General features: G+C 44.7%; 1 long non-coding RNA gene across 1 annotated transcript; it reads left to right on the top strand.

The window, feature by feature from the left end:
* Nucleotides 1-4203: 4203 nt before the first annotated feature.
* LOC107970879 (uncharacterized) lies at nucleotides 4204-13640 on the top strand. The gene is made up of 4 exons (XR_010155897.1): nucleotides 4204-4490; nucleotides 4865-5047; nucleotides 10124-10206; nucleotides 13190-13640. It is a non-coding gene; the product is annotated as an uncharacterized LOC107970879 (long non-coding RNA).
* The last annotated feature ends 272 nt before the right edge of the window (nucleotides 13641-13912 follow it).

Genomic DNA, 13912 nt, shown 5'->3' with positions numbered 1-13912 from the left:
ACGAGGTCAGGAGATCGAGACCATCCTGGCTAACATGGTGAAACCCCGTCTCTACTAAAAATACAAAAAAATTAGCTGGGCGTGGTGGCGGGCGCCTGTAGTCCCAGCTACTCGGGGGGCTGAGGCAGGAGAATGGTGTGAACCCGGGAGGCAGAGCTTGCAGTGAGCCGAGGTAGCGCCACTGCACTCTAGCCTGGGCAACAAAGAAAGACTCCGTCTCAAAAAAAAAAAAAAGACAGTAATTTTCTAATTTCTTAGAAATTAGAAAAAACATTTTCATTAGGTTACCTCTCCCCTCAAACTCAGAGTACATATCATTACAGAAAAGAGAAAGGCGGGGGGTGTAGGGACAGAAAACACTTCCTGCTCTGGAAACTATACCATTAGCTCCTTTGTTCAAGTCGGCATTTCTGATCTGATACCTGTATTTCACACAAGAAATGACAACTTCCCTGATACTTCAAAGTCCTTTCTCATATCTAGGATGATTTTTTTAAATTTAATTTTTTAAAGCACAGACCCATCTTTGATCTATGCAGGGCAATGTATTTGGGTTGACAAGATGGTTTCCCTGTTTCTTCCTTTAGGCACACTTTCATCAGTATGTTCCTGCCTTGGTTTAGTCCTTAGATGATTTTTTTTTTTTTTTTTTTTTGGCCCAGAGTTTATCATGGACATTTACATTAGCAAGTATTTCTGCATCTTTTTGTGATTTTCATCTTTAGTTTATTAGAATAAGTCCCCCCGCCTTCTTTGGATTTAATTTTATTTAAGAACATGATCTGGGGCTGCATATTCATTCATGTGAATATTAACTAATCCAGATGAACTTTACTGGAATGTAAATACTGCGGCTGGAAGGCAAGATCAAAACCATTCCCCAAACAGAAATGTTAATCTTTCTATGGCCAAGGGGAAACACAGCAGTTTAACATGCAAGCAATTTCATGCATTTTTACATTAAGTCATTAAGTAAAATCTTTTGTCTGTTTTGTATGGTTGAGATTATTTATAAGTAACAGGTAAAGGCCAAAGGTCCCCAGCATTGCTTGACCTGTTTGAATATCAGTCCATACCAAAGATGTTTGGAGAAATCACTGTTCCGACCACAGTGTCAACTAACACCAAAGGTAGTGTTTCATTCACCTTAAACATGTCACCAGAGGTTGAGTGAAACTACATGCTTGCTTCCGTTTATATACATGGTCATTCGCCACTTAAGGATGGGGATACGTTCTGGGAAATGCATTGTTAGGTGATTTCATCATTGTGTGAACACACCATAGAGGGCACTTACACACCTGGATGGTATGGCCTACTACACACCTAGGCTATATTGTACAGCCTATTGCTCCCAGGCCACAAACTTGTACAGCATGTCATCCACTGAATGCTGTGGACACTTATAACTCAATGGTGAGTATTTGTGTATCTTAACATATGTAAACATAGAAAAGGTACACTAAAAATATGGTGTTATAATCTTATGGGACTGCCATCATATATGAAGTTCATCGTTGACTGAAACGTTGTTATGCACCACATGACACTGTGTGTGTGTGGGGGGTGTGTATGAGTACCTGTATATGCATATGTAAAACCCAAAACTTCAGTGAAGTGTGTATGTGAGGTTTGTGTGTGTGCATGATGTGGTAGTGGGGAGATGGGTCTCTCAGGGTCATGCAAACCAGCAAAGCAGAAGCTTAAGTTTAATGAACATTTAAAATATTATAGACATTTACTTACAAAACAAACTCTAGATTTCTTCTGTATATCAAGAAATCAGTAGATCCTTCTATATAGGAAAACTAAATCTTTTTTGATTGATAAGAGTGTTTGGGCTTTCCCTGGGCACTTATGTCATTGGATCACATTTAGATGGAGTGCCTTGGAAAGTCTGACATCTCTCATAGATGCCAACATGAGACTAATCGTACATAAAATAGCCTAGAGCCACTGGGGATTCAAATGGCTCCGGCCTGACCTCTTATCCTGACTTTCATACTTCTACCACCTCCAGCTCAGACCAGTCTCTTAGGCTAGGTCTAACACAAGCCAGTTCCAAAGAATGGGCATTATCCCTGGGTTAAATAAATATTTTATGTGATTTCTTTCACTTGGCCAATCAATTATTGGATCAGATTGACCTAGAACCTTCTGGTTCTTATAGTACTATTCTGTCTCTGTCCCTTAGGAAAGGATCAGCAACAACACACACACACGCACACAAACACACACACACACAAACACACATACACTTAACAGCATTTTGAAGCTTTGGTGAGACACCTTAACTTATTTAAGCAAAATACACAATTAAATAGAGTGAAAGCTCACATCTGTTTTGAGATTGACTCTGGTAGCACTAGTCTTATTGGATTTTATAAAAAGGAATTCCAGTTATGGTAACTACATTTATAAAAGCACAACTGGGGTGGATGAAATTGGAGTCGTTCACTAGGTTAGATCAATATTCAACCCTGGCTACACATTCACCTGGGGAGCTTTTGAAAAATGCTGAGGCCTGGGCCATACTTCAAGCCAATGAAAGCAGAATCTCTGGCTGTGAGGCCTAAGCATCTGTATTTTTAAAAGCTCCTCCAGGAGATTTTAACGTTGAGAACCACAGAGTTAGATGAATAGAAGCAGGGAGTCAGGAAAGGGGTGATTAATACTATGCCATGCCAGTGACGGACCAAAGAGCCTAAGCTTTTTTTTTTTTTTCTTAGATGGAGGTTGGTTCTTGTCACCCAGGCTGTAGTGCAATGGTGCGATCTTGGCTCACTGCAATCCCTGCCTCCCTGGTTCAAGTGATTCTCCCACGTCAGCCTCCCGAGTAGCTGGGATTACAGGCACCCACCACCATGCCCAGCTAATTTTTGTATTTTTAGTAGAAACGGGGTTTCACCATGTTGGCCAGGCTAGTCTCAAACTCCTGCCCTCAGGTGATCCACCCACCTTGGCTTCCCAAAGCGCTGGGATTACAGGCGTGAGCCACCACACCCGGCCTGAGCCTAAGCTTTTCATTTCGAATAAGTCTCTGGATGTCAGAGCTGGATATATACCTTAAATATATGTCTCATTTTGGAGAAGGGAAACTGAGGCTCAGAGGCTTAGTAATGCTATATAGTATTACCCTGGCCAGAAACTTGTCTTCCACTGTATGCCTGTCACCTAAAGAGCAAGCTTGGGAATTAAAATAACAAACTCCTGTCCATGAATCTAACCGTCTATTTATTTAGTAATATTTAAACACTGGAAATGGTTTCTGGTGGTGGAATCAGCACAGCTTTGTAGCTCTCAGATGTAAAGGCTGTGTCCTTTATTAGCTACTGCTTATTTTTTCTGAGCCTGTCTTCTCATCTGGCAAATAAGAATTAAGAATAACTACTCTCCAAGTGTTATCACAAATGAGATGACAGCAGGTAAAACATTCAGTATGTGCTCAGAAAACTAAATGGAATTATAATTATTAACTGCGTTAAAAAAAAATCTGGGGATTTATGTAGAAATAGCTGCAGAGGGGATAAAAAGAGCTTCTTGGAGCTTCTTTGCATGAAATATCATAACCCTGCAAAGGTTGTTTTTGGTTTCTATTGATTGAAAACACAAATAAACCCCAGCTGAAGCACATCTTACGAAGGAATGAATGGATTTCCAATCTGTGTTTTCTTGTTTACTGTGGAAAATATACGATCCAAGGAAAACACAGGTGGTTAAACTGCTCAGTGCCTCTATTTTTATCATAAGCAGAGGGCTCTAAGCATTCAAGCCCAAATATTTCACTTAATAGAAAATGAAGACTTAACTTCTCAAGGGTAACTGGCTCCAGGTTTCCTGTGGCCAAATTTAGATTTTTCTCTTTCAGCCATCAGTTGAAACTCCAAAACAATAATAAAAAGCTCACCATTAGCATTTTTAAAGAAGCATTTTCTTTTCATTTAGGAACTTTTTCTTTTTTGGCATCCCTTTTGTTTTGCAAAAATAAAATCTTAGTAGGGAGAGGAAAGCCACCTCCCCGGGTTGGATGCTGGCGAGATGAAGATGGGAGCCCCACTCCGCAGGGCCCTGGAGAAGGTGGCGCCCCTCCCCCCTGCCCCCCTGCCCCCGTCCCCCTCCCCACTCCCCTCTTCTCTCCCCGCTGCCCGCCCCGCCACCCGGGCTTGTGCGGACGTGTCTCGGGCGTGACCTTTGAGCAGCTGCGCCACCGGCTCAGCCTCGCGGCGGGGGAAACCCGAGCTCCCAACAAAACAGTTCCATCTTTGGCTAGGCCTTTGGTATTTCAAGGCGCTGCCAGTGGGGAGAGATGCCGCGTGCCCGAGAGGCTCTGGGAGGTCGCCGCAGCTTTCGCTTCCCGGGTCTTACATTTCCGAAGGGGCTGAACGTCTGCAGAGGAACCGGAGCTGATGCTGGGGCTGGGGCCGGGGCGGGAATCTAACGAATGCACCTCTGGGGAGGCTAGAGGGAGCGCGGCTCATCCTCCTCCCCGGGTGGGTCCTTCAGCGCTCTTTCCTTCTTTTTTTCTTTTCTGCAGATGTTATGTGGTCAACAGGGACTGAGGCTCTTTAAGCCCTTAAATCTCTAAGGGCTAAATCTCCTTCCTGATATTCGCCCCCAAACCGGTAACGGTTTTCACATGATTCAGATACCTCTACCTGCCTGAAGGACTGGAGTGCAAAGTTGAACTTGACTCAGATAAATGAATTGATCCTTCCCTGGGGAAAAAAGTTTAGACACCACTAATAGTAGTTAACTTTTGAGTGCTTCCTCTGTGCTAAGCACAGTTCTAATCACTTAAATGTAATAACTCATTTAATCATCACAACAATTCTATGACATAGGAATTCTTATTTCTGCTTTACAGGCACCAAAGAAGGCCCAGAGAGGTTTAACAACTTCCTCAGAATCACACAGCTTCCAAATGGTTGGGTTGGGTTTACATTTAGGCGGTCTTGCTCCAGAGCCAGTGCACCTAACCTTTGCAAGCCACGAACCTCAACAAAGTGGAGAAGGAAACGCTGGGAAATTTGGAAGTCAGACATGGCAAGTGAGGACTTTCTTTTTTCTTTTCTTTTCTTTTTTTTAGAAGGAGTTTTGCTTTAATTGCCGAGGCTGGAGTCGGCTCACTGCAACCTCCGCCTCCCAGGTTCAAGCGACTCTCCTGCCTCAGCCTCCCAAGTAGCTGGGACTATGGGATTACAGGCATGCACCACCACGCCCGGCTAATTTTGTGTGTGTTTTTAGTAGATACGCGGTTTCTCCATGTTGGTCAGGCTGGTCTCGAACTCCCGACCTCAGGTGATCCGCCCACCTCGGCCTCCCAAAGTGCTAGGATACAGGCGTGAGCCATCACACCTGGCTAGGACCTTCTTAAATGCTCTATTTTGGTCAGAAAGTGCTGGGACCCCGGGGTGGCACACCCAGCACTCACCAGGAACTAAGTACCTGCTGTCCGTTTTGGACACGTGCTGGCAGCTTGTTGACTCTCATGCCGCCATTCTCAAGAGGGGCTCCCTGGCAACCTCATCTATTGCCTGTTGGAAAGGGACAGGGCAGGCAGGGACAGGAGAGGCCGACGGCAGGCAGTTGGCTCCCAGGGTCGGTCTGAAGAGAGAGGAGAGAGATGTGAGAAAGAGAGGGACCCACGGCATGAGGGTCGAGGCAGGGGCCAGGTCTTGCCTTCAATGCCCCAGGAAGTATGCCAGGCACTTGGGGGAACTCCTGCCCTGAAACGGTGAAGTCTGCATCCAGCAGGCCAGTTTGTTGATGAACAAGTTTGGCTAGACTGGCGAGGAGTCAGAATTTGTCCCTGTCTAGTTTGTTTCTTCGTATGGAGGTGTGGGCACAGAACGAGTCCTTAGAGGATGCTGCTGGGGAAAGAGCAGTGAAGACCAAAGTTCTAGGATGGTTTGAGAGCTCCCTTCTCTGGCATGTGGAAAAGCAAGATGTGTGCCCTCCCCCAAACACGCGCCACACCAGCTTCGCTTCCCATTGGTCTGAACGTCTCTCTTGGCTAATTCTTCCTCTTGGATTCCATTACCTTTGTGCTAACAGCTCCTACAGCGCCATTTTATATCAGCAAAAAGTACCCAGCACAGTTGCCTGAGTCAGGCGGGAAGAGCTTTGTGCCCCTCCCGTCCACTCAGTACCCACACACACAGCACACAGCAGGGGTACTGAAAGTGCATCCAGGCCGGGCGCGGTGGCTTACGCCTGTAATCCCAGCACTTTGGGAGGCTGAGGTGGGTGGATCACGAGGTCAAGAGATTGAGACCATCCTGGCCAACATGGTGAAACCCCATCTCTACTAAAAATACAAAAATTAGCCGGGCGTGGTGGCACATGCCTGTAGTCCCAGCTACTTGGGAGGCTGAGGCAGGAGAATCGCTTGAACCCGAAAGGCAGAGGTTGCAGTGAGCTGAGATTGTGCCACTGCACTCCAACCTGGCGACAGAGTGAGACTCCGTCTCAAAAGCAAACAAACAAACAAAAAACAAAGTGCACCCACAGGGTGTCCTGGGGGTACCCCTGCATCACCCTGACTGTCTGAGTATCCCCAGGCCAACCTTAAGAGTACAATATTCCTTCAGGTGGGTAAACTGGTATGGTGAGACCCTTTGTGGGTTCCTGTATGTCTCTGCCACTTACTTGCTATGTGACCTTGGGCAGGTTACTTAACTTTTCTGTGCTTCAGTCTTGTCATCAGCACAATGGTGATAATACTAACACCTACTTCAGAAGGTGTTGTAAGAACTTAAAGAGTTAGTAAGTCTAAAATGCCTGGCCCATGGCAAGTGCTCAATAAATATTAGTTTCTGCTTTTACTATTGTCACAACTATTATTAGTTTGGTGCAAAAGTAATCATGGTTTTTGCCATTGAAAGTAATGCCAAAATGCGATTACTTTTGTACTAACCTAATATTATTATGCAACTCTAAGCAAGTCACTTTCCCTCTCTGAATCTCATTGTCCTCATGATGAGTGTAAGAGTGTCTGTTTCATAGGACTGTTGTGAGAATTAAACAGTGTTAATTACTATTGTAAAGTTTGCAATAAATAACCATTATTTATGTGTTGCTTTAGCCTAGTTTATCTCCCGGGAGCTGACTTCATTTCTAAACGTATAGGGGTTTCTTAGAGGAGCTTCAGAATACTAATCATCGCTAGTGAGGGCACTTGGACACTTTGCTTAACCTCAGCCAGCACCTCTTTTCCCAGCTGTAAAATGGTATGATAATAAGCACCCCTAGGAATCTCAAGGATGTTACAAGGGAAAAATATGCAATAATATACAAAGCACTTTGAGCTTCTCTGAAGACAGACGCATATAAATGGAAGGTGGTATTATAAGGTGGGGTAATCACTGGTTACCTCCCCCCCTTTTTTATTTAATTAGGAGAAAACCAGTAATTAGGAAGCATGGCCTTGTTAAAGCTGTGGCCTGGGAAATAGTTCTCTTGGCACCTAATCAGAACTGTGACATGGCGCAAATTTTTGCAAAATGTGGGCAGCAGGGGACCTTCCCCAAGGCTCAGACTGTGAGAAATTTGTGTCTAGGGGCCAGATCCTGAGGTGGCTGAGCTGGCTGTGGATGCTTCTAAGGAGATCTTCACTCAGGTCTGCAAGGGGGCTCTGCCCTGCCTCAGTAGCCCTCATCTCTGGGGGCCCCAAAGTCATTCTCATCTGCAGGTTAGAGCTTGCTGCAGGCCCAGAACCAAGCTTTTCCACCACGTGGCTTTCTTGGACCCACTGGGGCAACTTCAGGGTTCTGAAAAGCACCTCAGATCTAGTCTGGTCTCTGATTCCGTAGCAGAGACAAAGAAATCCCCTGCCTCTTCCCCTTAAAATGGGCCATTGTGGAGTAGGTGCTGGGGCCCTAGCTTGCTCCCCACTGTGCCTTTGTTAGAGCATTAGCCTCCAGCGGAACCCACTGTCTCTCTCCTTGCGAGTCCCAGTTTGCCCATTCTCCTGGATCCTGCTTAAAGGCCGCCTCTGCCAGGAGGCCTTCCCAGGTCTTCCCAGTTACCATCACTCTCTTCCTCCTCTAGACTCTGTGTTTGGTACAATGTGGTTTTTGTGTTTGTCCTGTCTTCTCTCACATTTGACTCTGAGCCACTGGAAGAAAGGGAAGGAAAGTAAGAGAAACGAAGTATTCCCATTCCCAGGCACCTGGCCAGTTGTTGCAGACAGACTGACCAGCACTGTTGTATTGATTCCCCCTCAATGCGTTGAAAAAGCAAACGGGAGGCATCTGGAAAATCTTGAGATAAGCAGCTTCATTTTCAATGATGAGTCTTTTAAAATACACAGAAATGGTATAACAATCATGTATCCACCACTTAGACTACCAATGGTTACTCTTTTGTCATATTCACTTTAAATGTCTTTTTATTATGTATTTAAAAGAAGTGAAACTTGTAGATACAGCTAGGGCTCCCCGTGTCCACTCACTGAAGTCCCTTCCCTCTCCCTTCTAGGGTCTACCACTTTCCTTGTCATCTGGTAAAGGACCCTGCATCCATGGATGGACAGAGGGCATTGCTAAAGTGCTGAATCGCGTGTGAAATTCTACGTGTGCCTCTTTCTCACACATGCCACATCCATTGCAGAGATGCTCTTGACTCAACCTTCCAGCAGTCTCCACTGCAACCACTCTGGCCAAGGCCACCATTTTCTTTTCTTTTCTTTTTCTCTCTCGCCATGGTTGGAGTGCAGTGGTGCGATCTAGGCTCACTGCAACCTCTGTCTCCAGGGTTCAAGCGATTCTTCTGCCTCAGCCTCCCGAGTAGCTGAGATTACAGGCACGCACCACCATGCCCAGCTAATTTTTGTATTTCTTAGTAGAGATGGGGTTTCACCATGTTGGCCATGCTGGTCTTGAACTCCTGACCTGGTGATCCACACGCCTCGGCCTCCCAAAGTGCTGGGATTACAGGTGTGAGCCACTGCACCTGGCCCAGGCTACCATTTTTTGACATTTAAATCTTTTGCTCCCCGTAGCAGCCTCAGACAGACATTCTGAAGTCTTAGATCATATTGCCCCTTTGCTCAAAGTCCACTCATGGCTTTAGATTTAACTCAGTAAAATTCCTATGTGATATGTGTCTCCCGACTTCTGCCCCTGTGACCTCATCTCTCACTGAGGCAGCCTTCCTCCCACTTCCCGAGGTCCAGCCATGCTGCTCTTTTTGCTTGTCCTCATTCACGCTGGGCATGGCCTCAGGCTGTTCACGCTCTTGTTGCTGCGCTCTTTCCCCAGATAACCACATGGCAAAACCGCTTATGTTCTTTGGTTCTTTGCTCACATTCACTTCTCAATGAAGACTCCCTGACACATCCTGTTTAAAAATGTGACATCATTCCCACCTCTCTCTCTCTTATCCTGCTCTAATTTTCTTTTTTCCATAGCACTCTTTACCAGGACAGGGTCTCACTCTGTTGCCCAGCCCGGAGTACAGTGGAGTGATCATGGCTCACTGAGGTCTCAACCTCCTGGTCTCAAGTGATCCTCCTACCTCAACCTCCTGGGTAGCTGGGACTATAGGCACATTCTACCATGCCTGGCTAATTCTTCGTTTTTTTTTTCTTTGTAGAGATGGGGTTTTGCCATGTTGTCCAGGCTGGTCTTGAACTCCTGGGCTCAAGTGATCTGCCCGCCTTGGCCTCCCAAAGTGCTGGGATTACAGGTGTGCACCACCTTGCCTGGCCCATAGCACTTGTTTTCTAGCAAATTATATATCTTACTTATTTATTACATTCATTGTTTATTGCCTGTTTTTCTGTGTTACAATATAAGCTCCATGAGAGCAGGAAATTCTGTCTATTTGTCCACTGATGTTTCTGAGTCCCTGCAATAGTGCCTGGCACATAGGTGCTCCATAAGTGTTTGCTGAATGGTTAAATAAATAAATGGATGAATGCATATGAGCATTTCTCACTGGAGAGGGTCCAGAACTTTCATTAGATTTTCCAAGGTGTCTGTGACACAAAAAAGGGTAGGAACCATTGACATAGTAACCCATCAAAAAGTTTGCTGGAAATTCTTTGCTTGCCAGGAAGTCTGCCTAATGAAGCAGGAGATCCTGAGGGATTTTTCTCCTTTTTTGATTTGTGTCTCTCCAGAGAGCTAATGCTGGCAGCTGTTGGGATGTCCTCTTCCAGGAATGGTGATGAGTTTCCCTGGATCCAGCCCTGGCTTGGCTGAGGTAGGGAACCAGGGAGGCATTGATGGAGGCCATGGGCAGGAGCCCTGGCAGTGGGCCTCTTCCAGAGAAGCTGTAATTTTCCTTGCTCCTTTTGTGGAGTCTGTCTGGGAGCAGAGGCTGAATGTGGCCACAGCCTCCTGAGCTTCCTTGAGGAGCTAGGCAAGATGCCGAGACCAACAGGAGCTGCTTCCTGCCTTACAGGCTCCAAGCGTAGGCAAGGAGTAAGATCAGGACTTCTTGTAGGAGCCCTAGCCTGGGTGACCAGACAGTGGCCTGTGATACAGAGAGAGATAATAGTCAAGTGGAGGGAGCTTGGAAACAAAAGGATACCAAAGGCCATCTGGAGGGGATAGTGGGAGTGAATTGGAGGTGAGTCAGCCAGCTCACAGGGCAGTTAAAAAGACAAGTGGGTAATTGTGGGTGCAGTCGGCAGGTCATACACAGAAAATGAGGAACAAGTGGTTAATTGGGCCCACAAGCCCAGGATCCCGCCTATAATTAGCAAATTGCAGGGCTTTGATATTTGCTTTGGTAACAACTTGTGTAGTAAATTGCAGGGAGGAAAACTGTACCCCCAGCCTGGGAGGTGACTCTGTGTCACCATTCTCTTACAAACACTTGTAGGCAGCACACACATGAATATACTCCCAGCATTGGGGGTGGGACTTGCACCTTTCTGCAGGCTGACAGCCTCCTGTGCTTTCTGTTTCCATTTACCCCTTGCTTAAGTTTTTGCCAATCAGGGCTGAAGCTGAGGGCTGGTTTCCTGGTGCATGCTGCCATTGTTCACACACTGATTTTCATGTTCCCTTAAGCTGTAGCCCTTGGGGAAGAGAGACCTTCTGGCCAGAGATGTGACCAGGAGTGGCCATGTGGGAATGGCCATGGGTAATTCCCATGCAAGTTCTATGGGAGGGGGAAGAGACACAAGTGAGTTCTGTTTCAGCATTGTTGAAATTTCGTCTATGAAGATGGTCAGTGCTTGTTCCTGATCAGAGACTGGCCTTTGTAGGTTTCATATCTGTGGCTACCTCTGCAGGCTTCTCAGCCATTGTGACCAAAGTGCAGACCAGAAGCATAGGAAAATGGCACTGGGATTGTCATGGTAAAACCCTATAAATGTCCACACATGCAGAGAGACTGGTGAGCACAGGCAATGAAAAGAGCACTAAATGAGTGTCAGGAGACCTGGGTTTGAATTTGCACTCCCTACTGATGGGTCTTGTCAAGTCACTTAAATACTTGTACATCATCTCTGTCATTTATAGGTCTGTTTCTATTGACTGATTTTTCTCTTGATTATGGGTCACCATTTTTCTGCGTCTTTATATGTCTAGTAATTTTTTATTAGATGGTAGACATTGTAATATTCTATCATTAAGTATTTGGACTTTGTTGTCTTCTTTTTTTAAAAAAAAATCTTGGTTTTGGCTTTGTGGCTTTATTTTGGCAGACAGTTAAGTTACACATGGATCAGTTTGACATCTTTGAATCCTGGCTTTACACTTTGCTATGGAGAGTCTGGAGTAACCTTCACTCCAGGAATAATTCAGCCATTTTACTCAAGTGTGATTTCTCTGGGCTCTTCACTGAATGTCCCAAGGGATCACCAAGGACTCTCCACTTTGGCTGGTTGATGCACAATTACGGCCTTACCTTTTGAGAGCTTTGGATTGTTCAGCTTACAACTCTCCTGTCATTTCTCTTCCCTGGTCATGTAGAGTTTCACTTTATACACATACAGTTGAATACTCAGCAAAGACTCAGGAAAATGTCTCAGCAGACTTATGGTGTTATTTTTCTGTGTGTCTCCCTCCTTTCAAAAATTGTGATCCTCACCTCCTAGCTGCCTCAGGTCCACAGACTGATCTCTGTCTCCTCAACCTAGTGAAGCTACTGGACTGTGCTCTTGGGCTGGAAATTGCTTGCAAGCATAAAGCTAGGGTTATTTCAGGTCTCACCTCATTGATGCATTCTCTCACAGATTACAGTTTGCACTATCTATTTCCCAATGTCTGAGGACAGTAGTAATTCTATCAAGACTGGAAGTTGAAGTCTTCTCAAGTTAATAAAACTTGTTTTCCCAAATGTAGAGACAGAATATAATAGTATTTTCCTCAAAAGTTAGTCGTGATAACTCAGCTATGTAATGGATCTGAAAACACCTATAATGATGCACGAAAGAAGCAACTGAGCATAAAATTAGAATAGGTAATAAATTATAGTATTATTTTTCTTTTCCTTTGACACCAATAGTATAAATGGATTTATCATTTTCACAAAATTGTAGAATTTTAGAGCTGCAAGGGACTTATCTCAGGAAGATAAAATTGGGTTGCTCCAAATACCTCATTTTACAGATGAGTAGACTGAAGCTTAGTGAGGGAAAGCAATTTTCCCAATCCCCCATGGCCTATTAGTAGAAGAATGAGACTGGCACTCAGGTGTCTTGGCTCCCAGCCTATGGGGCATCTATTCATTCAGCTCACATTTATTGAGTGTCTACTAAGTTCAGAACATTGAACTAATTGCTATATTGCCTCTCTCTAATATCTTAGTTTGCAGAAATGTTAAAAAATCAATTTTGGAACATTATAGTAAGTTCAATAAATCAGCATGTAATTTTGGACTTCTCTGGAGTGAGTAAGTCTGATTGACATTAATTGGAGCAGCCTCCATTGTCCAATGCAAAAATGCAAAGTGCTTCCAGCATTCAGATCTCATGGGATATTCTATTATAGTGCTTCAGACATATGAACATGTCAGGTAATTACTGTGGTTTTATGGCCCTGTCAGTTATGGTTATAGGGAAGCTAAGGATTTACTCTGCATGCAGCCCTTCCAGCCACTCAATGTAAAAATGGATGATAAAACTTTTAAGAAAAGTGTGCAGCATGTTGCGAGATGTGAACAGAACACCATATAAGATGTCAGGGGGCCTGGATTCTAGACTTGGTTTGTTACTTCCATTTTTTGTGCCTAGGTTTTTCTAACTGTAAGAAGTGGACAATAGCCTATGATCTACAGTGCCCATTCCAACTCAGAGAATCTTTACATCTGGAGATCTATAGCAGGGCTATCCCTAGTGACATGCGTGAAGAAGCTTGGAAATGGTGCTGGGTAGGAGCTGAGTGTGCAGAATGTGGAAAGGCATTCTAAACCAAAGGAAGAACACGAGTAAAGATGATGAAGCAGGGATAAGGCTAAAATGAAATTTGTGATCTGATCCACATACAAGCACAGTGTAGTACAGCTGGAATATAGAGAAGAGCTTGAAGACTTATGAGCAACTATCCCGGTACTCTTGGAGGCTCTGCAACCACAGTTTGAGAAACTCCGCGTTCAAAGTTAAAAACTGTCACCTGAATAGTTAATAACATCAAAGATTGTGAAAGCAAGTATAAATAACACAGAGATTAAAATAATGAGGCAGGATCAGAAAGTGAGTGTTGTATTTATCTATTTTTTCCTGTATCACTGAAACAAAAACATAACATTTCAAAATTATTGTGTAGAACTCCTCTCCTCTTCCAGAACAATGCTCAGAGCTTTGCAGACTCTGGTTTGCAAAAACGTCGTGAAAGGGGATAGTGGTAGATGAGATGAGAAATGTTGATCAGGAGGAGATCACGGAAAGCCTTGAACACCAGGCTTCAGGGCTAGTCACTTATTCTGCAGGCTGTAGAGTTGTAGGGAGTGAGTGATA

Source organism: Pan troglodytes, chromosome 2, assembly GCF_028858775.2.
Source record: "Pan troglodytes isolate AG18354 chromosome 2, NHGRI_mPanTro3-v2.0_pri, whole genome shotgun sequence".
NCBI classification, from domain to species: domain Eukaryota; kingdom Metazoa; phylum Chordata; class Mammalia; order Primates; family Hominidae; genus Pan; species Pan troglodytes.
The sequence above is the reverse complement of the archived record's forward strand: the minus strand, read 5'-3'. Positions and strand labels throughout refer to the sequence as shown.